The sequence below is a fragment of the Mesoplodon bidens genome (genome assembly GCF_964165515.1).
Source record: "Mesoplodon bidens genome assembly, chromosome: 5".
NCBI lineage: Eukaryota > Metazoa > Chordata > Mammalia > Artiodactyla > Ziphiidae > Mesoplodon > Mesoplodon bidens.
In genome coordinates this window covers 105,555,604-105,570,687 of record NC_138161.1, presented here as the reverse complement: position 1 = coordinate 105,570,687, position 15,084 = coordinate 105,555,604, and positions in this window count along the sequence as shown.

Sequence of the window (15,084 nt, the reverse complement as noted above, 5' to 3'; positions counted from 1 at the left end):
CCTTTAAATTAAGCAGATGCATCAGAATCCCCACTTATTTTTACATAATTTAAATTTCTGAGGAGGGGTCCAGACCCATGAAGTTTGAGAGGTAATACAATTCCTAAGTGCTCCTGACAAGTACTCTTAAGAGAAAACCTGGATTGTCAGTCATACGAAGTAGACACCTCTTCTGTGTGAGCTCCTCGTTATGGAGGCCATTGTCCTGCAAACCATGTCGTTTCTCCTACTCATCAATTAGTACTTACTATGTGGATCTGTGCCCAGGTCCAGGGAAAACTTCATACCATTCCCACATTCCAACCTTTTAAAGCCTGTTGTTAATCCTAGTAAAATCTGATAATGGTTTTTTTTTTTTTCCTTCCTTTTGAGTGTGGCTCAGGTATAAGATTTCTGCAGTCTCCTCCTCCCCCACCCCAGATATAACCCAGGTACCCGCAACCTGCCCTAAAATCTCTGTAACTAGCTGGTACCATGGAAACTGGCAGAAGTCACTGCAGGTTCCAGGATTATGTGGGGACAGACTGTTGAGTTTAAAAACACAGAAACGTTCTCAATGCTCAAACTCTGCAGAACTCTCGGTATTTTTAATACCCATCTTCCACTGACAGGTTTTTCCCACATGGCCAATATCAGCAATTAGACAAGAGATATGACTTTATTCAATTAATATTTACTGAACACCTACCATGGGCCAGTGCCATTAAATGTTGACAAGGATAAAGGATATAGTAAATAAATAAGACCCTTTCCTGGGCCCCAGGAGGGTGAAGAGTGTTAAGTGGGAAGAAAAATGAATTTGAAATCTAGCACTGGGCTATGCTATTGATCAGCATTGTGAGCTATGGAGATATCCATCCACTATTTTCTCATTTGTAAAAGGAAGAGCTTGGCCCCATGCAGTGGTTCTTATCCATAACAACATGGAAGCATTTGAACATTGGAGGTTATTGAAACTTCCCAATTCCAAGGATTTAAACCCAGGTTACAGAAATCAGAATCTCTGAGAGGAGGGTATCAGGTATGAGTTTCCCAGTGGATTCCACTGCACGTTCTGAATTGCACATCACTGGGCTATGTCATCTCTCAGGACCAAGCTTCCTCAAAAAATTTTCTATATAAACCACATCCAGGCACTTCATAGATGAAATGTTGTTTATTTACCCTTTCTCTAACACTATGGTTCTATTTTCTGGTTTTAGGGGTTTTTTTGTTTGTTTGTTTTGGTAAGAGGAGGGAAGAAGATGGTCTTCAGAAGCTGTTGTCATATTTCTTTGGTAAATAACCTTCTTTCTTGTCATTTTCTATAATTTTTTAGGTCACCACCAGTAGTCATTAATACAAAGCAAATTCTTGTTTAAAAAACAGCCTTCTGTTTAACAAATAATATTAGCCCAAGAGTATGTGTTTATCGTATTATAATCACTGAGCTATTTTCCTTTGTTATATGAGAATTTCAGGAAAGTCCTTAGCCAAAGTATAATCTTGCTACATTTATTTTTAATTGAATAACATTTCTGTGATTTGATTTTATTTATGTAATAATTTCCATGATTTATTGCTTTTTTTCTCTGTTCCCCCAAAAAGAAAAAGTAAACACACACACACACACACACACACACACACACGCTCTCTCTCTCTCTCTCTCTCTCTCTAACCAGGTGGGGAAAGATAAAGTTTGAAAACTGGACAAGTATTTCTTAACTGAGATGACCTGGACCAGAGCACTTTCTTCTCCCAATGGGGCTTTTTTCCTTTTAATCATTTTTGTCCATTAAGTTTCCTGTTTCCATTAACGTTGTGCTTTCTCCAGGTGTCTATTGCTGCTGCCTAACTATAAAAAGTCCAACAGCCTATAAGAGACCTGAAATAAGCAGACAGCTGAAACAAGGGTCAGGGGTAGCAGAAAATATTTCCTTGGAGATGGGAGTGGAATACATGAAAGAAAAATGACCTCTAATACAGCAAGGAAAAGGGAATTTATTTTTGAAAATTATTTTTACCACAATATTTATTTTTCCTGATAATAAAATTAAAATGTATTAATAATACAGTAGAAAAATATAGAAAAGTAGAAATAATTATTTTAAAGATTGTAATAGCCATATTATTCAAAAGCAAAACTATTAATAATTTGATGTGATCTTCTCTAGCTGCATTTTCTTTCCCAAAGATAAGCTTTGGAGTTTGTTGGGTTTTTTTGTTTTGTTCTGTTTTGTTCTGTTTTGTTTTGTTTTGCGGTATGCGGGCCTCTCACTCTTGTGGCCTCTCCCGTTGCAGAGCACAGGCTCCATATGCTCAGGCTCAGCGGCCATGGCTCATGGTCCCAGCCGCTCCACGGCATGTGGGATCTTCCCAGCCTGGGGCACAAACCCGTGTCTCCTGCATTGGCAGGCGGACTCTCAACCACTGCGCCACCAGGGAAGCCCTGTTTTTATTTTTTACTTTTTTTTCATAGTATCACATAGTAAAAATAATTTTGATTTCTTTTTTGTTTTCCTTTCAAGTGTATAGTAATATACTGTTACCATGCAGAGTTCATAAACATTCATTCATTCATTCAGTAATATTTTTAAGAAGATAATATTCACCAAGTATTTTCTGCCACAAAGGAAATGGTGGCCCTGGATTTGTGCAACGTAGCCACCACGAATAAAACAGACAAAAAACCCTTTGCTCCTGGAACTTACATTGTATATGGGAATATAGACAGTAAAATAAACATGCTAAATATATAGTATATTAGATGATGATAAACCATATAGATAAAAACTAAAGTAGGCAAGACTCAGAAGGTTGGAAGAGGGTAACAATTTAAAATAATAAGGTCATGGAAGTCCTCAATGAAAAGGTGATGTTTAAGAAACAATATCAAGGAGAATAAGAAGCAAATCAATTATCTAGGGGAAAGAACATTAAAAAAAAAGCAGGTTTAAATGCTCAAAAGTGGAATTATACATAAAATGTTCAAAAAAGAGTAAGGAGGCCAGTGTAGTTGGAATGCTTTAAGCTAGAAGAGAGTAAAAAGAGATGAAGGCTTGAAGAGAAGGGGAATCTAAACCATATAGGGCATGGTGGACCATTGTAAGGACTTCATCTACTATTAAGTAAAGGGAACAAATAGTGTTAGGTTTTGACCCGAGAAGGCACAAGATCTAAATTAAGATGTATTTTTTTCTGTTGTGTTAAGAATAGACTATAGGAGGGCAAGGAGAAAAGCAGTGAGTTCAGATAGAAGGATATTACCAATAATTCTGGCAAGAGGTGGCTTGGTGATAGTAGTGGGTAGTAAGAAGTGGTTATAATCTGGGTAACATTCTAAAGTAGAGCCAGCCAGTTTTGCTGATTGACTGGATGTGAGATGTCATGTTAAAATAAGAGTCAAAGATGACACCAAGATTTTTGGCCCAAGCAATTGATAGGATGGAGCTGCCAAAAACCAGAGAGGGAAGACTACAGGAGAGTAGGTATGAAGAGAAAATCAGAAGTTTTATTTTGGACATGTTAAGTTTACGATGCTTATTGTCCATCCAAGTAGAGATGACCAGTAGACAGTGGGAAAAGGCAGGAGTGTGGAAATCTAGAGTGAAGAAAGTGTTTTCAAAAGAAGGGAGAAGTTAAACATTAGTTTCATATGACTTACCAAGTTGAAAATATGTCCCAGTCTTTGGACATTTAAGTTGATACCTATAATCACTATGTTAAAAGGTCAATAAAAGTAGAAGCCAAATCTATTTTACCCATTATTGAATATTTTATTATCTTCCAAATTTGTCATTCTAGTGTTCTCAAAAGTATCCTCAAAAAGTCTGATGTATTAGAGTCATAAGCCTGCCCTGGATTTTCGTCCTGATTCTGCCCTTTACTAATCTACTTTTTAATGATTACATTTTAATAATTTACTGTAGTAGCAGAGACCAAATGTCTCAGTTTAAGTATTCTGGGAGGCAGAACGTCAAGACAAGGTTAGAACTGCAAGAGGTGGAATGCTAACTCCCGTGGAAGAGCAAGGGTAAAGAAAGCAGGAATAGACAGGAAAGCCTTTACAGGGGTTGGCAAACTTTCTGTAAAGGGCCAGATAGTAAATATTTTAGGCTTTATGGGATACATATAGTCTCTGTTACATATTCTTCTTTGCTTTTTTTTTGTTTGTTTTACAACTGTCTAAAATGCAAAAAAATATTCTTTGCTTACAGAGCATACAAAAAAAAAAAAAAAAAAAAAAAGGATGTGGCCCAAATTTGGTCCATGGGCCATAGTTAGTCAACACAGCCTGGTCTAACACTTGTGAAAAGAGAGAGGGAAGGGAGGATAATTCTGCAGGAAAAGCCTCAACCTGATGTGCAGCTCTGAGAAAGTCTTGGGGCCAGTCCATGGGGAGCTATGGTTTAAAGGATGTCCATAGAAGAGTCCTGCACTGGGCAGAAATGGACAGGCTCTAGCACCCCTGCTGCACTTAGTCATTATCTGGGAGCTGTCCAGCAAAAGTGTGGCTTCAGCTGGAAGGCTGCAGCAGATCCCAATGGCAGTGCAGCTGAAAGCCGTTGGCAAACTGTCCCCACTATGGCAGATTCTTATTTGAAGAGAAACATAAATAGTGCACCTCCTGAATTTCACATAAAAGTACAGAGAATTAACCACATAGAGTTTTGTTTGTGTCATATAATAAGTCATCCAGAGGTAGGCAATCCAAATGTGGCATGAAAAATCTGTAATACCGCCAAATAACAAGGTATATTCTATCTTCATACTTTATCATTCTTAGAATGTGGCTTCCATTCTCAGTATGTGGCTTCCATTCTCATAGCTACTTTATGGCTTCAAGACTTCTACTCTTCCTTCACCCTCATTGCCTTATTCAACATACAAAGATGAAGAAGAAAAAGAGGAAGAAAGAGAAAGGTAGAAAATAATAGCACGTATATCAGAAAATCAAAACTTTCGCAGAAATCCCCAGTTGAAGGAAAAACTAACTTAACAGTGAGGTGGGAACAGTGGGATGAACAGTCCAAAATAGCTCGAGCATATGTAAAACCATGATTAAGACATGACAATATTGCAGATCAGTGGAGATATGAGGGATGCTTCAATATATGTTGTGGGGAAATTGGGTATCCATGTGGGGGAAAAATAATCTCTAACTCCTACCATATACAAAAGTCAATTCCATATGGATTAAAAACTTGAATATGAAAACCAAAACTTAAAAAAATGTCAGAATAAAAAAATAGGAGAATGAATTCTTTACCATGAATTACAGGATTTTTTTAAATTATTAAATAAGACACAAAAAGCAAACCATATTTTTAAAAAAGGATATATACAACTACATTAAACTGAAGAACTTCTGTTCATCAAAGACATAATAAGGGGCTTCCCTGGTGGCGCAGTGGTTGAGAGTCTGCCTACCGATGCAAGGGACACGGGTTCGTGCCCTGGTCCGGGAAGATCCCACATGCCGCGGAGTGGCTGGGCCCGTGAGCCATGGCCGCTGAGCCTGCATGTCTGGAGTCTGTGCTCTGCAACGGGAGAGGCCACAACAGTGAGAGGCCTGCATACCACAAAAAAACAAACAAACAAACAAACAAAAAAACATAATAGGAATATAATCATCAAAGACATAATAAGAACATAAGAAGACAATCTATAATGGGGAGGAGATAGCCACCACATAGTATATAATAAACAAAGATTTAATACCCAGATCTAAAAGAAACACCAATAAATCAATTAAAAAACACAGCTCAATAGAAAGATGAGCAAAAGTCATGCAAAGTCATTTCACAAAAGATAAATGATGCAAAGTCATTAAAAGTATGAAAATATGCTCAACCTTATTAATAAACTTAATAATAAAAGATTATTAATAAAATTAATAAAAATGCAAATTTAGACTCAATAATATTCTCTAGATTGGCAACATTTAAGAAGTCTAATAATACAAGTGTTGAAGGGAATGTGGATCAATGGTGGTAGGTCTCTCTCAATTGGTCCAACAAATTTTGAAAAATTGCATTACACTGTAAATTTAAACACCCAAATTCATATAAAAGTTCACTACTGGAGAAACTCTTACATATATACAAGGATACACATATAAGAATAACAACTGTAGTAATTGTAAGAGTGAAAAAATTGGAATCCTTTCAAATATCCATTGGTAAGGGAATGGTAAATAATTTGTGGTATATTCACACAATGGAATATCTTATGGCAGTAAAAATAGATAGAATATAGATGTACATAAAATGGATGTGGGTTTTTTTTGTTTTTTTTTGTGGTACGTGGGCAAATAATACTATATAGAATATATATAGACTCAGCATTGAGAGTCTCATTAGAAAATTAAGAAGCCAAGTTATCATAATGTATCATACAGACATGCACATTTTCTGATTATGTACCTTCTTAAAAAAAAAGGATAAAACAGAAAATGTAGATACAATAAAAATAATGTCTAGATGCAGCCACATTACTACATATTTTACTTCTTCATAAGATGTTGGAAACAAATCAATTTTGCTGGAATGTTCAGTGAAACTATCCTCTATTCAATGCCACATTTATTTAGTGCTTACTCTGTGCCAAATCTTGACCTAAACAGAATTGCTGTAGAAAGATGAGTAAAACATAGTCTTTGCCTCAGGGCCATCTTTTTGCAAAAACCCAAACTGACACCATTCTCACAGTAGTCTACATGAATGATGCCCCCTATAAGATGTGCAGTGTATAGCTCAGGCCACAAAAACAGAAATAATGGATAAAAAGAAACATAAAAGTAAATCAAATACGATACGAATCAGGTTTGTGGTAAGAAACTTGAATGACCACTAATAATCAGGAAAATGATTAATTTCATATTCTTCAGATTGGTAAAAATCTTAAAATCTAAATATGCCAAGGGTTGGCTTAGATATGAAGAAAGGAGTGCTCACCCTCATTTATAAGTGTAATAATAGAAGTGAAACTATTGATGTTAAAGTACTGAGTGGAGCCCAGAGGCAGGAGGAGACTTAGTCTGAGAAAGCTGATAGAGAGGGAAACATTGAGGAATGGTCAAGAATCTACCAGGTGGGCAGAAGAAAGAAAAGCATTCCCAGTAGAGAGCAGAGTGTGCAGAGGTGTAAGGGTCGAGCAGTGCAGTGAACAAAATGTGTAAGTTATGGGAAGTGACCCACTGTACTTGAAGCAAAGAGAAAGTGTAATGGAGATGATGCATATGCAAAGATTCAAATTTCAGATTAAGGAATCTGGTAGGTGCTTCGCTATCTACAAAGATTAAAACAACTTTTTTTTCTGAGAATTAACAGGAAGGTATGGTAAAACTCTACAGTTTATGACAATTTTACACTAAACATCTTTTTATACTAGACATATTCTGTGACTTTTTTTATGTCCAATATTCACTCTCCCTTAGTAACAGCATAAAGGTTTGTTTCAGAGAAATATCCTACATGATTCTCAATAGGTGTGGTTCAAATGGCCTACCCTAACATCCACTTCCAATGGCAAGGAACATCAGTATATTCCATGATCATGCCAGAGCTGTAAATATCATTACAAATGTTATTATAGATTATAGAGAAAAATAGCCAAGAATCCCTTAGACATGCATATCCAATTGTATATTTACAGTACATGCCAAGGAAGACTGGAGTGTCTGATGAGTTCTTCCTGTCTTATGATTTTTGGTCTTTCTCTTGAAGGAAGATTTTTAAATCTATCAGTGAATCCTGTCAACTCTACCTTCAAAATTTGTCTTGAATCTGACCATTTCTCTCCACCGGCTACTGTAGTTTAAGCCACAAGCATCTCCTACCAATACCCATGAAATAACCTCCCAAAAGATCCCTTGCTTCCAGTCCTGTGTCTTACAGTCTATTCTCCAAATGCTAACAGGAGTCATCCTTTGAAGACATAGGTTAGATAATTCTCCTGTCTCTCTACTGTTCTCAATCCTCCAGAATTTCTAACTGAGGATAAAACCTGACACCACCTTCCTATCCTCATACCTTACGACTCTCCTCCTAAATTATCCTGCTCCTTCCACTCTAGACTCCTTGCTATTCCGTGACAGAATAAACAAGCTTCTTGAATTTATTGTTTTCTTCCAGAGTCACTTTTCTCCCAGAAGAATCACAAATATCACTGTATCAGAAAAGACTTTTCTGATCACCATATACAAAATAGGCCCTATCATTCTCTATTCCCTTGTCCTGCTTTATTTTTCCTTAAAACATGACAAGCATGGCAGAAAATTACATATTTATTCATGTATTAGTGTATTGCCTAGCTGTCCCACTCTGGAGGTGGGGTATTTATATATTTACATATTTTTTATGTTTGTTCATAATTGTATCACAGATGTCTAGGACCACAGTACCTATTCCATTGTAGAGCTCAAATAATAATTAGTAAATAAGTTAAACAAATAAATTGTGATTAATTTAAGGCAGAGCATATGAAACAAGTTGGACCAAAGAGATTCCATCTTTTTATTGTAATTATTATTAGGAAAGGAAACTCTCTTTCTATAGAAGTTGCTAGATGAAAAGAGTAAAGCCTACAGCCAAAAATAACTGAATAAATAAAGCCAACTCTATGAGGAAAGTAGGGCAGCAAGATGTAGAAAAACAGAACCTGACAACATTATTCCAGCCCCTAGATCCAGCCATACCTAGAGCTAGTTGTAACTCTGGACTTTTCAGTTATGTGTACCAAAAAATTTCTTATTTTCTAAATGCACTTCAACTTGAATTTCTGACATTTGCTTCTGAAAAAGTCCTAACGAGTATAATCCTCAATCTCCTCATACACAAATAGGTAAATTGAGATCTGGAAAAAGGAAGAGTTTTAACCAAACTCACAAAATTACGTTGAAGCCAAGACTTAACTTTGGATCTTCTGAACCCAAATCCTGGTCTTTTTGCACACTATTGCTTAGCTGCTGCACAAATATATTCAAACCCTCCCACGATCTTAGGTTGTTGTATATTTATAAAACCGCCTAGTATTCAGGCCAGGAATCCTAGGAAATTAAGTAGGTTGAGATGAAGTTCCTGGGCTATTTAATCTTTTTAAATTTAAACTGCTACCTCACTGTAGGGGAGTCCAGCTCAGAATAAAAAAAGAAAAAAAAATATCTTCTAAAGAAAATATCAGGATTAATCCTCTAAATCTAACTTAAGCTATAGGTTTTCTAGAGAAAGAAAAATTACTTTTATAAAGATTTGTTTTTCCTCATAAGGCTTGTAGCATTCATGCCTTTCCTCCCACAGTTTATTGCAAGTCATAAATCTTTTAATTCCCTGCAACCTGGTGAATGTAACCCAATCATTGTTTCTGTGCACTACTGTGGACCTGACAAACCCCATGAGCTCAATCATGGGACTGTCAGAAAATTATAAGAAAATGTCTAGCTCAGTACCTGGAACACAGCAGATATTTGATATCTTCTATTCTTTACATACAAACATTAACGTGTCTTGTGTAGAGTACTGTAAAATATTGTAGGGGAGTTTTCTTAATTTTTATAATTTTCAAGATCTGAGACAATCACCTCTATTGGATTCCCATGTTTTTAAAATATATCAGAAGATGATTAAAATAAAGTTAGAAAAGAGCAGCCTCCACATTATATTTTGATTTTACTGGAGAAGAGAAAACATGAAATTTTCTGATAGACTTTATGTTTTTATTCTCATATTTATTACTTTTTAATGATTTGTTTAAAGATATTTTCAAAAACTCTAATCCATTTTTATAAGCAATGGGCTTTATGGTTTATATTAAACTATTTATTGTGATAGGAACAATGTGAGTAAATCCTGAATCTGTAAGAACAAATGACTTTCTCCTTGGGATAAAATTAGATTAAAAATATGTTCTTCAGATGGACATTAGAGATTTTTTAAAATTAAGAGATAAAAGTAATGTTTATTGAATGTATCATTTGTATGAAAATGGCATTATTTAACTCTTGAAGGAGCTTATTTATTCACCAATTTCAACAGGGTGTGTTGAAATTTGTTTTTACTATTAATGGCTTTTGAACTCTCTTTCTTTAAAAAAAACAAAACAACTAAATTTTGTTGAAAGCTTTTTCTGCATCTATTGAGATTATCATATGGTTTTTATCCTTCAATTTGTTAATATGGTGTAACACAATGACTGATTTGCATATACTGAAGAATCCTTGCATTCCTGGAATAAACCCCACTTGATCATTGTGTATGATCCTTTAAATGTGCTGTTGGATTCTGTTTGCTAGCATTTTGTTGAGGATTTTTGCATCTATGTTCATCAGTGATATTGCCCTGTAGTTTTCTTTTCTTATGACATCTTTGTCTGGTTTTGGTATCAGGGTGATGGTGGCCTCATAGAATGAGTTTGGGAGTGTTCCTCCCTCTACTATATTTTGGAAGAGTTTGAGAAGGGTAGGTGTTAACTCTTCTCAAAGTGTTTGATAGAATTCACCTGTGAAGCCATCTGGTCCTGGGCTTTTGTTTGTTGGAATATTTTTAATCACAGTTTCAATTTCAGTGCTTGTGATTTGTCTGTTCATATTTTCTATTTCTTCCTTGTTCAGTCTGAGAAGTTTGTACTTTTCTAAGAATTTTTCCATTTCTTCCAGGTTGTCCATTTTATTGGCATATAGTTGCTTACTGTAGTCTCTCATGAACCTTTGCATTTCTGCAGTGTCATTTGTTACTTCTCCTTTTTCATTTCTAATTCTGTTGATTTGAGTCTTCTCCCTTTTTTCTTGATGAGTCTGGCTAATGGTTTATCAATTTTGTTTATCTTCATAAAGAACCAGCTTTTAGCTTTATTGGTCTTGCTATTTTTTCCTTCATTTCTTTTTCATTTATTTCTTCTCTGATCTTTATGATTTCTTTCCTTCTGCTAACTTGGGGTTTTTTGCTCTTCTTTCTCTAATTACTTTAAGTGTAAGGTTAGGTTGTTTATTTGAGATTTTTCTTGTTTCTTGAGATTGGGAAAACTAGACAGCTACATGTAAAAGAATGAAATTAGAACACTTCCTAACACCATACACAAAAATAAACTCAAAATGGATTAAAGACCTAAATGTAAGGCCAGACACTATAAAACTCTTAGAGAAAAACATAGGAAGAACACTCTATGACATAAATTACAGCAAGATCCTTTTTGACCCACCTCCTAGAGAAATGAAATTAAAAACAAAAATAAACAAATGGGACCTAATGAAACTTAAAAGCTTTTGCACAGCAAAGGAAACCATAAACAAGACGAAAAGACAACCTTTAGAATGGGAGAAAATATTTGCAAACAAAGCAACTGACAAAGGATTAATCTCCAAAATATATGAGTGGCTCATGAAGCTCAATATCAAAAAAACAAACAGTCCAATCTAAAAATGGGCAGAAGACCTAAATAGACATTTCTCCAAAGAAGATATACAGATTGCCAACAAATACATGAAAGGATGCTCTACATCACTAATCATTAAAGAAATGCGAATCAAAACCACAATGAGGTATCACTTAACACTGGTCAGGATGGCCATCATCAAAAAATCTACAAACATTAAATGCTGGAGAGGGTGTAGTGAAAAGGGAACCCTCCTGCACTATTGGTGGTAATTTAAATTGATACAGACACTATGGAAAACAGTATGGATGTTCCTTAACTAAAAATAGAACTATCATACGACCCAGCAATCCCACTACTGGGCATATACCCTGAGAAAAACATAATTAAAAAAGAGAAATGCACCATAATATTCATTGCAGCACTATTTACAATAGCCAGACATGGAAGCAACCTAAGCGTCCATCAACAAATGAATGGATAAAGAAGATGTGGCACATATATACAATGGAATATTACTCGGCCATAAAAGGAAATGAAATTGAGTTATTTGTAGTGAGGTAGATGGACCTAGAGTCTGTCATATAGAGTGAAGTAAGTCAGAAAGAGAAAAACAAATACTGTATGCTAACACATATATATATGGAATCTAAAAAAAAAAAAAAAATGGCTCTGATGAACCTAGTGGCAGGACAGGAATAATGACAAAGATGTAGAAAATGGACTTGAAGACATGGGTGGGGAAAGGGAAGCTGGGAAGAAGTGAGAGAGTAGCATTGGCATGTGTACCCTACCAAATGTAAAATAGATAGCTAGTGAGAAGCAGCTGCATAGCACAGGGAGATCAGCTCGGTGCTTTGTGACCACCTAGAGGGGTGGGATAGGGAGGATGGGAAGGAGGCTCAATAAGGAGGGAATATGGGGATATATGTATACATGTTGCTGATTTACTTTGTTATACAGCAGAAAATAACACAACATTGTAAAGCAATTATACTCCAATAAAGATGTAAAAAGAAAATTAAAATTAAAAAATTTAAAAAAAACAAACTAAAAGCATGTGTTGTTCAGAAAATTTTAAAAAATTAAATTAATTTATATTCTATGTTGAAATTTTGAAGCACATGATTTCACTTTAACTATTAATACATTGTCCTTTTATACCAATCAGCCTCTCATTCAGCCAAGATTATGAATTAAGTGATCACAATAATCTATGTATAGTATGCGCTGAACACTTACCTAATACTAGCAACTTTTTTAAAAAGTTTTTTTGAAGTGAACCGATGTCTACTCTGGCACAGTCATAAGGCCAGCACTTAGCTTTGTAAAGATGGTGAGACATGGTTTGAAACTTCAAGTATCTTAGAGGGCAGTGTTTTCAGCTGAAAAACTGCCTTGGCTAAACAATCCCCCAGACTGGGGTAAATCTTAACAGGAAACAACTCTGAAAACAATATGCAGCTTCCTTTGGTTCTCCTTCATGATTTGCTGTTACTTCCCTCTCAACTAAAAGCCATCTCAAATTTAAAACTCCAGGCTCAATGTATTCTGAGAACTCCAGACTTGATACACAGCTACTTACCCAATAATAGGATGTCTAACAGGAATCTCAAACTACAAAATGGAAAAACCAAATTCTTGATACAAAGCAAACAAAACAGAAACTTGAGAAGGTCTCTGTCTCCTCAGTTTAACTACAACTCTGTTTCTTCAGTGCTCTGGGCCAAAGCCTTGACAATATCAGTGGCCTTATTCTTTATCTCATGCACTCCATCCATCCATTATCAAAACCTGTCAGCTGTAGTTCAAAAGTTATCTCAAATCTAATCACTTCTCACCATCTTCCTCCAAGTCACATAGTCTCTCATTTGGATTACTGATATTTCATTGGTCACTGGGCTTCAATCCTCGTTCACTCACGGTCTAATTTCCACACAACAGCTTGATTATTTAAAACCCAATTCATATGACGTTACTCTTCTGCTCAAAACCATCCAAGGCTTTTACATCTCACTCAGAATAAAATTCAAATCCCACACCTTGACCCATTGCCTGTAAGGCCCTACCATATTATCTGACCCTCATTTACCTGTCTGATATCATCTCCTCTCCCTGGCATATTCTTTGTCAGCCACAATGATCTCCTTGCTAGTCCTCAGTTATGAAAATCATATTCCCAATTGAGGACATTTGTATTTGTCATACCGTCTGAGTAGATAGCTCCTCCCCCAGATATTCATATGGTTTATTCCCTCACTGCATTCAGATTTTTGCTCAAATGTCACCCTGTCCAAAAATCCTCCCTGACCAACCTAAATAAAACAACATATAACCCAACCCCTCATTACTCTCTAACATCTTACCTGCTTTTTATTTATAATTCTTATCATGACATATATATCTAAATATACAATGTGCATATTACATATTTCTATAAAAATAATAATATCTATTTTATATATTATACATATTTGGGGTTTCTTTGTTTATGTGCATATCTTTCATCTCTGCAGTGGAATATAAGCTCCATGAAAGTGGAGAATTTTTCTGTTTTGTTCACTGCTGTATCTCCAGTTTCAATAACCGTGCCTGGCTCAGAGTAGACAATCAAAAACTTCTTGATTAATTAATAATAAACTTTTCTTCTTTTACTTTAACATTGTCATTACAGTGTGCTTCACAGCTTCTTAAAAAAGGAGAATTCTTTATTTCTCATTTTTCCACACTCATTGTAAGGCGGCAGAGATGTAGAATAAAAGATGAAATACCTCCTTAGTTACACCTTTGTAGAACTCCAAGGATGAAGGCTGACAGGAAAGGAGCTGTAGAAATGAAAATGTGAGGACAAAGACAGTGTTTTTCCTTTGTTCAAAATTCTCTTCCACCCAGGACTAAATAAGGTCCTAGAAGTCAAATGGGACAACGCAGCCTAGGCTGAATCCTTTTTCTAGCATCCTAGACAAGTGGTCACCCTATCTACATCCAAAAACAAGATACTCACTGATGCAGGGCCACAGATTTCATAAGTCACATACTTCTCCCAAGTAAGCTCCATCCTCTGGAGTATCTTTCAGAGTTTATATTCCATTTATCACTAGAGAATTTTTCCTGTTAAGTCCCCCAAAGAACTAACTTCCAGATCCTCTTTCAGTCTCAGTCCTAACCAAGTGTAAAATCTGTTATAATTTCTGAAGCTCAACATCAGGTCCTGTTTTCTCTGCCAAGCCTCCAGACCTTGAGGCAATGTTGTCAGGCTTTCTGTAACTGTGATTCAGCTCACAGATCATAGCAAAGAGAGATTGAGAGCCTCCCAAGAGAGATTCTTTTATCATGAATTTATACCAGGACTAGATTATATGAGAGGCTTATCAGTGCTGATGAATAGTAAAGCCACTTAACAGTTCCATAAATGAGAAGCCACCTACTTTAACATGAGCTTTCTTGACTCTAACCAATCAGGGATTCACACTGACACTTAAATAGCTTCATGATTAAGTTGTCTTTCACTTACTACTTCTGTGACATTGGTGAGGTCATTAATTCTCTCTAAGACTTAATTTCCTCAGCTTTACTTGGGAATAATAACTACCTAATTCACTGGGTTGTTGTTAGTATTAAATAAATAGTTATACTTCCTGGTCCTTGTAGTCACTCAGTGACATTACCTACTATTAGTTATTCTTTTCTTGATAATGATATGGGAAAAAAATGGGATATAGGTTTATCTTCTAG